At 48.4% G+C, this 13,665-nt stretch overlaps 1 protein-coding gene across 1 annotated transcript in view; it reads left to right on the top strand.

The window, feature by feature from the left end:
* LOC129712294 (apolipoprotein A-I-like) overlaps positions 1 to 13,665 on the top strand; it is a 161,017-nt gene that overhangs the window by 124,723 nt on the left and 22,629 nt on the right. The window lies entirely within an intron of this gene.

Here is a 13,665-nt window from a genome sequence, read left to right as displayed (position 1 = left end):
AATACGAAAGGCTACATTTCCTGCTCTTGAAATTGAAATGTTACTTAAATTTTTTATTCTCACTTGCACTGAGGTCAGGTTACAGTGAAAAGTTTTTTTTGTACAAGATTTCATATACAACTTTTTATTCTTTTGATATATTAATGATGAAAATTTGGTGGTTATGAGAGAATTTCTAATGTGGGTCAAGAAAAAAATGTAATTCATTTTGATAACAAAATGGTATTGGTGAGTGGGAGTTGCTGGGTATGTTTGAAGACTGTTTGCTGTTTGCAGAACCCTAACAATATATCATTAAATATGTTGTTATTGATCAGGCTGATCAGCCTCATGGACTGTTTTTCACAGCTGGAGTAGTCACAGGGTCAGGGATTCCATTCTACCACAAACATATTGTGCAGATAGTTTTTAAGAGGGAACTGCAGATGCTGGAGAATCGAAGGTTACACAAAAAAGCTGGAGATTGTGCAGATAGTTATTTACTGTAAGACTTGCAATAGGGTGATTTCACGAAAGGTCACTGGAGCGTAGATCCGCACACACGTGACCGAAAATCTGAAGTGGTGGACATACTATACATCCGGTACATGTTAGTGAATGGGAAAACACGCACTTTCATACCCGTTAAAAACATCGATAACGGCCAGTTTTTGAGCTGTAATTTACTGTGCCAGTCGGGGTGACCGTGAGGCACAGCTACCTAGATTTACAGTCCAAAAAAAAGATAGAAACTAAGGTAAATTCAAGAGGGAGCTGAAGGTGCAAATCCAGCGGAAATGCTTATCGGGCATTTGCCGTGGAGATTTAAAGATCCAAAATATCGGGAATTATCGCGTTTGCTCGCTGCATTTCATCAATAAAGATAAAAAAGTCAATAATGCCTTACTTTTGGTGAACACAACCTTGCTGCTTCTCTTCTTCCTCCTTGTGCTTTTGCTACAAACCTGCTCGCCACTGCTGTACACATCGTTGCGTTATCGGAGTGTTAAGTGCAAGGTCTGCAGTAGTAAGTACATGGATTATCCAGCAATGGGCATTGCAGTAGGCGTTGCATTGTCCGGGTCTGTGTGTGCCACAGTCACAGGCTGTTGTATCCTCCATGTAGCCCCATTTGTGCATTGTCGGTCACCCTTGACCACCCGACCCCGGTTCGCAGTCTGCTGAGACATGTCCAGTTCAGCCGGTGTTGATCAGCACCTGATGGTAAGCACTCTCTTGTCATTGTCATCAGAATCTAGCAAGAGTTCAGCATTCTCTACTCCATTATTGGGACTTTTCCTTCTCCATGTCCCAAAGAGATACAGCGGGCAAACTTGCTGCCCATCAGCAACCCATTTGTTCTGATTAATTTAGTTTAGTTTAGTCTCTTGCCCCATGTACCAAGGTCGAGTGATTTAAAAAAAAATTAATATTAACTTTAATTTGCCCTTCATTGCATCAATGTCCCCCCAGATTCTACCACTCACCTGCCTCTAAGGCGCAGCAGAAGAGCTGCTGTCTTGCAGCCCCAGAGACCCAGGTTCGATCGTGACTCTGCGTGCTGTCTGTACAGAAGTTGTACGCTCTCCCTGTGCCCACGTGGGTTTTCTCTGGGTGCTCTGGTTTCCCCCCAATTACCAAAGACGTGGGTTAATTGGGGAGGAAAGTGTCAGTGTACGGGCCTGCTAGTATCACTGGTTGGCATCTACAAGGTGTGTCCAAGGGCCTGTGTCCGCGTTTTATCTCTAAATGAAATCCCACAACAGGGGGGTAATGTACAGCGGCTGGCACGTCTTTGGGAAGTGGGAAGAAACCCGATCACCCAGAGGAATCTCGCCTTGTCATACGCACTGCCCAGACTGACAGCAGCAAAGGTCTGGGTTGAACATAGATTACTATGTGGCTGTGGGACCCACCACATGCGCCCTGCACCCTAATTAGCTCAGTGGGCGTCTACGGCAGTTGTGCACCCATCCCTAATTACACCACCAAACGGAATAGGTTGCTCGCCCGTTTGGGGGGCGGTGGGGGGGGGGCTCCTCCAGCTGTTGGTTTGTTTTTCTTCAAGACAGCAAGGTGATTGGAATACTCTACCAGCCAGCATCAGAGATCTCCAAAACATCAACACATACAAAGATGCAACTCCAAAAGCATTTCCATCACGACCAGCATGCCCACCGCCATCATAGTGCTGAGTGATGCTCTACCTAGGGCAGGAATGGTCCTTAAGACCACGTGCCGCCTTCTAGGCCATTAAGAGCAGCCTTTTGAATGAATCCACATTTTGTAGACCAAATCCTATTTTTATTTACGAAGGAACTGCAGATGCTGGAAAATCAAAGGGAGACAAAAATGCTGGAGAAACTCAAGCAGGTGAGGCAGCATCTATAGAGCGAAGGAAGTTAGCGATGTTTCAGGTAGAGACCCTTCTTCAGGTCTGATGACAAATTGCCTTGTTCATAAGTCATAAGGGAAGAATTAGGCCATTTGGCCCATCAACTCCACCATTGAATCATAGCTGATCTACTTTTCCTCTCAACCCCATTCTCATGCCTTCTCCCCACAACCCTCGACTTCCAACGAATTCTACAGATTCACCACCTTCTGACTAAAGAAAATCCTCCTCATCCCCTTTCGCAAGGCACGTCCTTTTATTCCGAGATTTTATTTGTTCCTCTCGGGTCCGTTCCCACATCTTCCAGGAGAGGGCAGCATCTCCATTTTGCTGAAGATAGACACAAAATGCTGGAGTAACTCAGCGGGACAGGCAGCATCTCTGGAGAAAAGGAACGGGTGACGTTCTCGACCCGAGACACCACCCATTCATTCCTTCTCTCCAGAGATGCTGCCTGCCCCGCTGAGTTACTCCAGCATTTTGTGTCTATCTTCGGTTTAAACCAGCATCTGCAGTTCCTAATTTGAGGAAGGACATCCTTGTGATTGAGGCAGTTCACGAGATTGATCCCTGGGATGGCGGGACTGTCATATGAGGAAAGATTGAAAATACTAGGCTTGTATTCACTGGAGTTTAGAAGGATGAGGGGGATCTTATGGAACCATATAAAATTATGAAAGGACTGGACAAGCTAGATGCTGGAAAAATGTTCCCAATATTGGGCGAGTCCAGAACCAGGGGCCACAGTCTTAGAATAAAGGGGAGGTCATTTAAGACTGAGGTTAGAAAAAGCGTTTTCACCCAGAGAGTTGCGAATTTATGGAATTCCCTGCCACAGAGGGCAGTGGAGGCCAAGTCACTGGATGGATTTAAGTGAGAGTTCGATAGAGCTCTAGGGGCTAGTAGAGTCAAGGGATATGGGGAGAAGGCAGGCACGGGTTTTTGATAGGGGACGATCAGCCATGATCACAATGAATGGCGGTGCTGGCTCGAAAGGCCGAATGGCCTCCTCCTGCATCTATTGTCTATGTTTCTATGTTTCCTACACATCTCCATTTTGCTACCCTGTGCAGATAAACAAAGAGCTGGGGACTGCAGCTGGAAAAGATTTTAATTCTGAAGAAATATCCCAACCTGAAACGTTGTCTGTCAGTTTCCCTCCACAGTTGCTCCCTGGCCCGATGAGTCTCTGCCCTCTCTGTTTCTCTGATGATTTTTGTAATCCATTTGTCCGTATGTGGACCCTGAAAGGCCAAGTCACCAAACTTTAGTAGAAACATGGAACTACAGATAGATTCTTCATTAGTACAGGTGTCAGGGGTTATGGGGAGAAGACAAGAGAATGGGTTTGAGGGAAAGATAGATCAGCCATGATTGAGGGGCCAAATGGCCTAATTCTAATTCCTATCACTTATGAATTTAAGAACTGCAGATGCTGGTTTACCAAGGAAAGGCACAAAGTGCTGGAGTAACTCAGCGGGTCAGGCAGTGGATAGGAGATGATTCGGCTTGAGTGATCAGAACCGACCCGAAATGTCACCACTCCATGTTCTCCAGAGAAGCTGCCTGACCCGCCGAGTTACTCCAGCACTTTGTGTCTTTTTTCACCAAGCGTTAGACCAGCCACAAAATAAAGACAATATCCAACAGAGGGGGTAGTTGAAGCAGGTACTGTCACAACATTTAAGAAACATTTGGGTAAGTACATGGATTGGATAGGTTTGGAGAGAATAAAGGGGAAATGCAGGCATGTGGGACTAGTGTAGAAGGGGCACGTTGGTAGATGTGGGGAAAGTTGGGCTGAAGGGCCTGTTTCCACGGTATATGACTCTATGCCTCAGTATCTTGGCTTCCGCTGCCTTCTGTGGTGGAGAATCCACAAGCCCCTGAGTGATGAAACCTCAGTCAGTTAAATGCCTTGCCCGCTCCCATGGGACAGTGATTCCTGGACTCCCACCCAGGGCAACAATCTCCCTCCACTTAACCTGCCAATCATAGATTTCAGTGTTCAAGAAGGAACTGCAGATGCTGGAAGATCGAAGGTACACAAAATTGCTGGAGAAACTCAGCGGGTGCAGCAGCATCTATGGAGCGAAGAAAATAGGCGACGTTTCGGGCCGAAACCCTTCTTCACAATCATAGATTTCAGTTAGATTCCCTCTCGTTCCTCCGTATCTAATGAATGCAGTAGATGTGGGAGGCACGGTGGTGCAGCGGCACAGTTGCTACATCACAGCGCCAGAGACCCGGGTTTGATTCTGACTGCTGGTGCTGTCTGTACGGAGTATGTACGTTCTCCCCGTGACAGCATGGGTTGTCTCCTAGTACTTTCCACACTATAAAGACGTTAATTTGGCATCGGTAAGAATTGTAAATTGTCCCTAGTGTGTAGGATAATGTTAACGTGCGGGGATCGCTGGTCGGCGCGGACTCAGTGGGGGAAGGACAATAGACAATAGGTGCAGGAGTAGGCCATTCGGCCCTTCGAGCCAGCACCGCCATTCAATGTGATCATCCCCAATCAGTACCCCGTTCCTGCCTTCTCCCCATATCCCCTGACTGCGCTATTTTTAAGAGCCCTATCTAGCTCCCTCTTGAAAGCTATCCTGAGAACCTGCCTCCGAGACAGAGAATTCCACAGACTCACCACTCTCTGTGAGAAAAAGCATTTCCTCGTCTCCTTTCTAAATGGCTTACTCCTTATTCTTAGGACCTGTTTCAGTGCTGCATCTCTAAACTAAACTAAACTAAACTAAACTAAACCTTCCAGCCTCCCCTTGTACAACAGACCCATCCCTCACAGAATCAGTCTGGTGAACCTCTGTTGCATAGATACACACAAAATGCTGGAGTAACTCAGTGGGACAGGCAGTGGATGTGGAGTGAAGGAACGGGTGCATTCAGTTCAGTTCTGTTTTATTTGTCATATGTAGGTTAACACAGGGTCAACGGTACAAGGGAATGTTTGACAAGACAACGGGTCACCTCAGCAATAATATTACAAGGACAAAAAAAAGGTAAAAAAAGATAAGATAAAAGTGACATTGGTAGATAAAAGACAATAATAAATAAAATAATCAATGTATATGATGCGTTCATGAGTTCAGATGCCTGATGGCATGATGATAAAAACTGTTCTTAAGTCTAGTGGTACGTGCAGCCATGCTCCTGTATCATCTGCCTGACGGTAACAAGAACAGTCTGTGTGTGTGTGGCCACACCAAGATGCTGTATCAGTGGAGTTAATGCCCTCACTCCCACTGCCTAAACCTCACTCCACAAAGCTCAACATTCAACGTGTCCTCTCAGCTGCTTGTTTGCTTTTAGTAACCAGTGTTCAAGGACAACCAGAGTCCTTCCTGCGTCAGCAAACCCAATCCATCTCCATTTAAATCAAATAGAAAATAGGTGCAGGAGGAGGCCATTTGGCCCTTCGAGCCAGCACCGCCATTCATTGTGATCATGGCTGATCATCCACAATCAGTAACCCATTCCTGCCTTCTCCCCATATCCCTTGATTCCACTAGCCCCTAGAGCTCTATCTAACTCCCTTTTAAATTCATCCAGTGAATCAGCCTCCACTGCCCTCTGTGGCAGAGAATTCCACAAATTCACAACTGAATTTGTGGAAATGTTTTTTTCTCATCTCAGTTTTAAATGGCCTCCCCTTTATTCTTAGACTGTGGCCCCTGATTCTGGACTCCCCCAACAATGGGAACATTTTTCCTGCATCTAGCTTGTCCAGCCCTTTTATAATTTTATACGTTTCTATAAGATCCCCTCTCATCCTTCTTCGAGGGTGATTTGCCAATTATGCCTCGTGTACATGATAATGATAAACTTGTCTTTGAACTTTAGCCAAATCTGCTTTTAACTCTTCAACTAGCACTTAGTTTAGTTTAAGGTAGACAAAAATGCTGGAGAAACTCAGCAGGTGAGTCAGCATCTATGGAGCGAAGGAAATAGGCAACGTTTCGGGTTGAAACCCTTCTTCAGACTTAGTTTTGTTTAGTTTTTCAGTTTAGAGATATAGTGCGGAAACAGGCCCTTCGGCCCTTCGAGTCCGCGCCGACTAGTCATCCCCGCACACTAACACCATCCTGCGCGCACACACTAGGGACAATTTGTACTTATACCAAGCCAATTAAACCACACGTCTTTAGAGTGTGGGAGGAATCCGAAGATCGTGGCGAAAACCTATGCTGTCGGGGAGAGAACGTACAAACTCCGCACAGACAGCACCCATAGTCAGGATCCTACCCTGGTCTCCGGCACTTCAAGCGCTGTAAGGCAGCAACTCTACCACTGCGCCAAAGTGCCACTTTATTCCAATTCGCTTAGTTTGTAGATATAGCGTTGGAACAGAACTTCGGCTCATCGAGTCCGCGCCCACCATGGATCACCCGCTCGCTCTAGATCTATGTTATCTCACTTCCTCATCGTATCATCATCTCATTATATCATCTGTAACTTTGGGCACCATGTTATAGGAAAGATATAGGAACGCTGGAAAGGGTACAGAGAGGATTTATGAGGATGTTGCCAGGTCTAGAGGCTCTGGTCTATAGGGAGAGGTTGAGTTTGTTGGGTCCAAGAGAGGATGACCTCTCTTGGACCCACAATACCTCTACTCTGATCAAGAAGGCTCACCAGCGTCTCTTCTTCCTGAGGAGACTGAAGAAGGTCCATCTGTCTCCTCAGATCCTGGTGAACTTCTACCGCTGCACCATCGAGAGCATCCTTACCAACTGCATCACAGTATGGTATGGCAACTGCTCTGTCTCCGACCGGAAGGCATTGCAGAGGGTGGTGAAAATTGCCCAACGCATCACCGGTTCCTCGCTCCCCTCCATTGAGTCTGTCCAAAGCAAGCGCTGTCTGCGGAGGGCGCTCAGCATCGCCAAGGACTGCTCTCACCCCAACCATGGACTGTTTACCCTCCTACCATCCGGGAGGCGCTACAGGTCGCTCCGTTGCCGAACCAGCAGGTCGAGGAACAGCTTCTTTCCGGCGGCTGTCACTCTACTCAACAACGTACCTCGGTGACTGCCAATCACCCCCCCCCCTCCGACACTTATTATTATTTATTCAAATCGTTTGCTATGTCGCTCTTCCAGGGAGATGCTAAATGCATTTTGTTGTCTCTGTACTGTACACTGACAATGACAATTAAAATTGAATCTGAATCTGAATCTCTATTCCTTGGAGTGCAGGGAGATGAGGGGTGATCTTATAGAGGTGTATAAGATCGTGAGAGGAATACATCGGGTAGATGCTCAGACTAGGTGAATCGAGGACCAGAGGACATGGGTTTAAGGTGAAAGGGAAAAGATTTAGTAAGAATCTGAGGGGGATCTTTTTCAAGCAAAGAGTGGTGGTTGTATGGAACAAAGGAGGTAGTTGAGGCTGGGACTATCCCAATATTTAAGAAACAGTTAGACAGGAACATGGATAGGACAGGTTTGGAGGGATATGGGCCAAACGGAGGCAGGTGGGGACTAGTGTAGCTGGGACATGTTGGCCAGTGTCGGCAAGTTGGGCCGAATGGCCTGTTTCCCCACTGTATCAGTGATAACTTCAACACCTCTATTTCTTCCTTCACAAATCAGTGTATAACAACAGTTGATCCAGGCTTTGGCCATTTGCCTTACGAGGTTTAATGCCAAACCTTTGTTTGATAACCCGTCTGTTTAGCTACATTTGGCTCGGCATAAATTTAAATTGTTATTGATATTAAGTAGATCATTCCTTAAAGGCATAAAAAGAGTAACAGCGTGTGGCTAGGTTTACTCAATTGCTGTTTCATTGTTCCCATCATGTTGCCAATGTGATCAATGTTATTTATCCATGGGGCACGATACCAAAGTGTTGTATTTACAATCTTTGAACAAAGATCTCATTACAATTGTTGAAGAAGGGTCACGGCCAGAAACGTTGCCTATTTCCTTCGCTCCATAGATGCTGCTGCTCCCACTGAGTTTCTCCAGCATTTTTGTCTACCCTGTATGTTTCTTGCTGTCTTTGGAGAAACTGAAATTATTAGCGGGGCAAGGGTGCAGCGGGTAGAGTTACTGCCCAACAGTGCCAGAGTCCTGGGTTCGATCCTGACTACGGGTGCTGTCTGTACGGAGTTTGTATTTCTCCCAGTGACCTGCGTGGGTTTTCTCCAGGATCTCCGGATTCATCCCACACTCCAAAGACGTGCAAGTTTATCGATTAATTGGCTTGGTATAAATGTAAATTGTCCCTGGGATGGTGTTAACGTACTATTAACACATTGCTGGCCGGAACAGACTCGGTGGGCCAAAGGGCCTGTTTCTGCGCTGTTCCTCTCAAACTTAAAAAAAAAACAAAGACAGCGCACAGAATTGTTTTGTAACCTAATCATGGTTGAACAAGTGATAATTAACGACATTGTTTTCTTGGGCAGTGAGTTAAAGAGTCAATGGTGTTTAATAATCATGTGTACAATAGAACAATGAAATTCTGACTTGCTGCATCTTCTTCTTGTCGAGTCCAGCCAGAGTTGAACACACGTCTTGGCATCTGCATACAATGGTGTCTGTCTTGTGCTCCTTGTGTGTGGTGGTGGAAAGATTGGGTGGAAACAGGGCCGCGATCGACGTGAATGCTCTTTCCTTGACCCCACTTGCTGCAGCTAAACAGGCAGCTCAGCGGCAGCATCCATCTATGGAGCCACACGTCCTCAGACTTGAAACAGGAGATTGATCCTAGGGGTGAGCGGGCAAACATAGGAGCAGAGTTTGACAGCTCTGGGCCTCTACTCGCTGGAGTTTAGAAGGATGCTGTTGGCTTCCTCTTTAGACTGTCAGAGTTCTGCTGTAAACCAGGGCTTGCCTTTGTTGAACCAGATCCGGGTCCCAGTTGGAATGCAACTGCGCTTACAAAAGCTGACATATGATGATACAGTGCCTGTATACTCATCGAGGCTTGTGATTGTTTCCCTGAACACATTCCATTCCACGCAGACAAAGCAGGATTGTAGTTTCTCAATGCACTCCCTCGCTTGTCCACCTTGTCGATGTTCTGACCACAGCTTTTTAGTTTCTGCCGTGAGGTCGGAATAAGGTGAACTTGACAATGATCAGAGAGACCCAGACCTGCCTGGGGAACTGAGCGATATGCGTTCTTGATTGCCGTATACCAGTGATCGATTGTTCTCTCCCCTCTGGTGGGGCAGGTAACATGAAGTCTGTATTTTGGAAAGTCACGGCTGAGGTTAGCTTTGTTAGAGTCCCCCCAAAACAATGACCATGGAGTCCGGGAAGTCACTCAGTACCTGGTCAGCGAGTTGCGTCTGTGAAGCAAGTGGTTCTCTCACAGAGGTAGACTCACTTACAAACAGGTTGTCCAGCTGGGCTTAACACCTGCGCACTTGTTACAAGAGTTAAATTTGCACATCTTAACATAGAAACATAGAAAAGAGGTGCAGGAGTAGGCCATTCGGCCCTTCGAGCCTGCACAGTCATTCAATATGATCATGGCTGATCATCCAACTCAGTATCCTGTACCTGCCGTCTCTCCATACCCCCTGATCCCTTCAGCCACAAGGGCCACATCTAACTCCCTCTTAATTATAGTCAATGAACTGTGGCCTCAACTACCTTCTGTGGCAGAGAATTCCACAGATTCACCACTCTCTGTGTAAAAAAATGATTTTCTCATCTCGGTCCTAAAAGACTTCCCTCTTATCCTTAAACTGTGACCCCTTGTTCAGGACTTCCCCAACATCGGGAACAATCTTCCTGCATCTAGCCAGTCTAACCGCTTAGGAATTTTGTAAGTTTCTATAAGATCCCCCCTCAATCTTCTAAATTCTAGCATGTACAAGCCGAGTCTATCCAGTCTTTCTTCATATGAAAGTCCTGACATCCCAGGAATCAGTCTGGTGAACCTTCTCTGTACTCCCTCTATGGCAAGAATGTCTTTCCTCAGATTAGGAGACCAAAACTGTACGCAATACTCCAGGTGTGGTCTCACCAAGACCCTGTACAACTGCAGTAGAACCTCCCTGCTCCTATACTCAAAACACCATGAACCTTCCTCCTATTATGGAGCTACACGGTGGTGCAGAGACCCGGGTTTGATCCCGACTACGGGTGCTATTGTGTGGAGTTTGCACGTTCTCCCCGTGACCGCGTGGGTTTTCCCCAGGTGCTCTGGTTTCCTCCCACACTCCAAAGACGTGCAGGTTCACACACACAGAGAGTGGTGAATCTGTGGAATTCTCTGCCACAGAAGGCAGTTGAGGCCACAGTTCATTGGCTATATTTAAGAGGGAGTTAGATGTGGCCCTTGTGGCTAAAGGGATCAGGGGGTATGGAGAGAAGGCAGGTACGGGATACTGAGTTGGAAGATCAGCCATGATCATATTAAATGGCGGTGCAGGCTCGAAGGGCCGAATGGCCTACTCCTGCACCTATTTTCTATGTTTCTATGTTTGTAGGTTAATTGGCTTCAGTAAAGATTGTAAATTGTCCCTGGCGCGTGCGATAGTGTTAGTGTACGAGGATTGCTGGCCGACGTGGACTCAGTTGGCCAAAGGGCATGTTTCCGAGCTGTATCTCTAATCTAAACTAAACTAAAGTACTTAGGCAAACCGTTCCACGTTGCCCAGTAAATTTCCTACATCTGGTTTTTATCTGGTTGGTTTTAAAACTAAAGTCTCATGATTTTGGGATAACTAATGGAAAGGGAACAGTAGGGATGGAGTCTTTAAGGATCTAAAGGTGGATGAGTTGGGCTTCTGGTGCAGTAGAGGATGTAAGATCTCAACTGCTTCAATCTGCAGACAGTTACACCTGTGTCTTTGAGTGGAATCTGTAGGTACAAGGTACAAGATGTCCCATTGACTGACTCCAGTCAGAAGATCGTGACTCAGTATTATCTGCTGACAATGTCTCAGCAAAGAATTTGTATTGCTTTAAAAAAAAAGACTCGTTCTTTGAACTGTTTGAACCAAATGAATCTACAAGCCTCCCGCCTGGGTGGTTGGAGTGTGGGGGGAAATGGGAGCACACGGGGAAAATCCCATGCGGTCACGGAGAGTGGATGTACAAACTCCGCGCAGGCTGCTCCTGTAGTCAGGATCGAACCCGTGTCCCTGGCGCTGGGAGGTGACAACTCTACCGCCGAGCCACCGTGCCTTCCCCCAAGTTGTTCACCTCATGATGTGCTTTCGGGATGCTTACGTAAATGCGATCACTTTCTAAATACCTTGTTCTTCAAGCCAGTCGATCAAAGGTGATAGACACAGAACGCTGGAGTAACTCAGCAGGACAGGCAGCATCTCTGGAGAGAAAGAATGGGTGATGTTTCAGGTCGAGACCCTTCTTCAGACTGGGACTAGTACAGATGGGACATGTTGGTGGGAACGGTCAAGTTGGGCCGAATTCTTCAGTTTCCCACCTGAACTGAGTCGTTCGAGGTGGCCATAACTCATACCCACCTCTGCTGCCCTCTCTCCCTCTCTCCCTCTCTCCCTCTCTCCCTCTCTCTCTCTCTCCCCCCTCTCTCTCCCCTCTCCCCCTCCCCCCCCCCCCCTCTCCCCCTCTCCCCCTCTCTCCCTCCTCTCCCCCCCCTCTCCCCCTCCCCCTCTCTCTCTCTCCCCCTCTCTCCCCCCTCTCCTCTCTCCCTCTCTCCCCCTCCCCCCCCTCTCCCCCTCTCTCTCCCCCCCTCTCTCCCTCCCCCCCCCCCCCTCTCCCCCTCTCCCCTCTCCCTCCCCCCCTCTCCCCCCCTCTCCCCCTCTCCCCCCTCTCCCTCTCTCTCCTCTCCCTCTCCCCCTCTCTCTCTCTTCCTCTCTCCCTCTCCCCGTCTCTCTCTCCCTCCCCTCTCTCTCCCTCTCCCCCTCTCTCCCTCCCCTCTCTCCCCCTCTCTCCCCCCTCTCTCCCCCCCTCTCTCCTCTCCCTCTCCCTCTCCCCCCTCTCTCCCTCTCCCCCTCTCCCCCTCCCCCCCCCCCCCCCCCCCCCCCCTCCCCCCCCCCCCCCCCCCCCCTCTCCCCCCCCCCTCTCCCCTCTCCCCCTCCTCCCTCTCTCCCCTCTCCCCCTCTCCCCCCTCTCCCCCTCTCCCCCTCTCTCCCTCTCTCTCCCTCGCCCCCTCCTTCCCCTCTCTCCCCCCCCCCTCTCTCCCCCTCTCCCCCTCTCTCCCCCCCTCTCCCTCCCTCTCCCCCTCTCTCTCCCCCTCTCCTCCCCCTCCCCTCTCTCTCCCTCCCCCTCCCCTCTCCCCCTCTCTCCCCCCCCCCTCTCCCCCTCCCCTCCCCCCCCTCACCCCTCCTCCCTCCCCCCCCCTCCCCCCCTCCCTCTCACCCCCCTCTCTCCCCCCTCTCCCCCCCCCATCCCGTCAGACTCCTCACACCTCTTGCCCTCTCCATTTCGGTCTGGTTTCCTATCTTCTAACATTTGCTTTGTGACACTTGCCGTTTGGACCAGGTCTGCCACCCTCACCCTTGTCTTTCAGATTAATACGTCATGTATAAAGTATCTAAGTTTCAGTCACAGCGGAATGTGGAGATCTGAAGCCATTGATATTCACGGTGGCGCAGCGGTAGAGTTGCTGCCTCACAGCGCTTGCAGCGTCAGAGACCCGGGTTCGATCCCGACTACGGGCGCTGTCTGTACGGAGTTTGTACGTGTGTGTTTTCTCCCAGAGCTTCGGTTTCCTCCCGCACTCCAAAGACATGCAGGTGTTTGTAGGTCAGTTGGCTTGGTGTGGTGTATGTGAGAATTGTCCCTAGTGTGTGTAGGATAGTGATAGGGCTAGTGTGTGTGGATCCCTGGTCGGTGCGGACTCGCTAAGCTGAAAGGCCTGTTACCGCACTGTGTCACTAAACTAAGTTTATTCCTTGTTATTCCAGGTTTAGTTGATTTCAAAATGCGGGTAAATGGTTTACAGCGATGTCCTCAAAAGCCTGACTTCATATTTACAAATTAACTTGAATTTCAGATGTAAAATGCTTTTGTTACCCCCATCCTCTTTAATTCCTTCTAAAACACAAGGGCACTGATTTTCTTTGCACTATTTGCAGAAAGGTGGTCAATATTTATTTAAACACAGCTGCATTTTTGGACCCTGTTGCAAGAGTTTACATTGGAACCATTCCCTGCAGTGGCGAGGTTGGGGAGCGGGGAGACACGGGTGGAAGGGGTGTGTGTGGGCGCAAGACTCATTGCAGGGCAGAGGAGAGAAAACAACATTGACACACGATGCACGATCCAGAAACCTCAGAAGAAAGGCTGTGGAGATAGACACTAAATGCTGGAGTAACTCAGCAG

This window comes from Leucoraja erinacea, chromosome 32 (assembly GCF_028641065.1).
Source record: "Leucoraja erinacea ecotype New England chromosome 32, Leri_hhj_1, whole genome shotgun sequence".
Classification (NCBI taxonomy): domain Eukaryota; kingdom Metazoa; phylum Chordata; class Chondrichthyes; order Rajiformes; family Rajidae; genus Leucoraja; species Leucoraja erinaceus.
The sequence above is the reverse complement of the archived record's forward strand: the minus strand, read 5'-3'. Positions and strand labels throughout refer to the sequence as shown.